This window comes from Carlito syrichta, unplaced genomic scaffold, assembly GCF_000164805.1.
Source record: "Carlito syrichta isolate Samal-C Ts95f unplaced genomic scaffold, Tarsius_syrichta-2.0.1 Scaffold302341, whole genome shotgun sequence".
NCBI classification, from domain to species: Eukaryota; Metazoa; Chordata; class Mammalia; order Primates; family Tarsiidae; genus Carlito; species Carlito syrichta.
In genome coordinates, this window is record NW_007246437.1 from 1 (window position 1) to 1192 (window position 1192).

The following is a 1192-nucleotide window of genomic DNA, read 5'->3' on the forward strand; positions in this document are numbered from 1 at the left end:
GCCAAAGGCCTTTATCAATGTAAGGAGGTTTTTGACAGGTTCTCTTGGGTTTTCAAGGTATACAATCACATCATCTGCAAAGAGAGATAACTTGACTTCTTCTTTTCCTATTTGGATACCTCTGAATGTCTCCTCTTCTCTGATTGGTCGAGCCAGGACTTCTAATGCTATGTTGAACAGGAGGGGTGAGAGTGGGCATCCTTGTCTAGTTCCAGTTTTCAGGGGAATTGGTTCCAATTTTTGTCCATTTAGGAGTATACTGGCTGTGGGTTTCTCGTAGATGGCTTTTACTATTTTGAGGTATGTTCCCTGTATGCCTAGATGTTCAAGGGTTGTTATCAAGAAGGGGTGCTGGATCTTATCAAAAGCTTTTTCTGCATCTAATGATATGATCATGTGGTTTTTGTTTTGACATCTGTTGATGTATTTAATTACATTTATGGTTTTACGAATGTTGAACCAATCTTGCATCCCAGGAATGAAGCCTACTTGGTCATGGTGGATGATTTTTGAGAGGTACTGCTGAATCCGGTTTGATAGGATCTTGTTGAGAATTTTAGCATCTATGTTCATCAAAGGTATTGGCCTGTAGTTCTCTTTCTTTGTTGGATCTTTACCTGGCTTGGGTATCAATGTGATGTTGGCTTCGTAAAATGATTTGGGGAGAGTTCCATCTTTTTCAATCGCCTGGAATACCTTCAATAGGATTGGTATCAGCTCCTCCTTAAATGTCTTGTAGAATTCTGCTGGGAAGCCATCTGGAATAGGGCTTTTTTTTGTAGGAAGTTTTCTTATTACATAGTTGATTTCCTTGATTGTTATCGGTCTATTTAGGGTCTCAATTTCTTCTTGTTCCAACCTAGGTAGGTTGTGTGATGTCAGAAAGTCTTCCATTTCCTTAAGGTTTTCAAGTTTTTTCCATATAAGTGTACGTAGTAGTTCTAATGATCTTTTGTATTTCTTTAGGATCAGATGTGACTTCATCTTTTGTGTTTCTGATTGTGCTTATTTGGTTTTTTCCTCGTTTTTTCTTGGTCAGTCTAGCTAGGGGACCATCGATCTTGTTTATCCTTTCGAAGAACCAGCTTTTTGTTTCACTGATTTTTTGTATTTCCTTTTTGTCTTCTATGTCCTGGATTTGGGCTTTTATTTTGGTGATCTGGATTCTTCTGCTGAAATTAGGGTTTTTGTG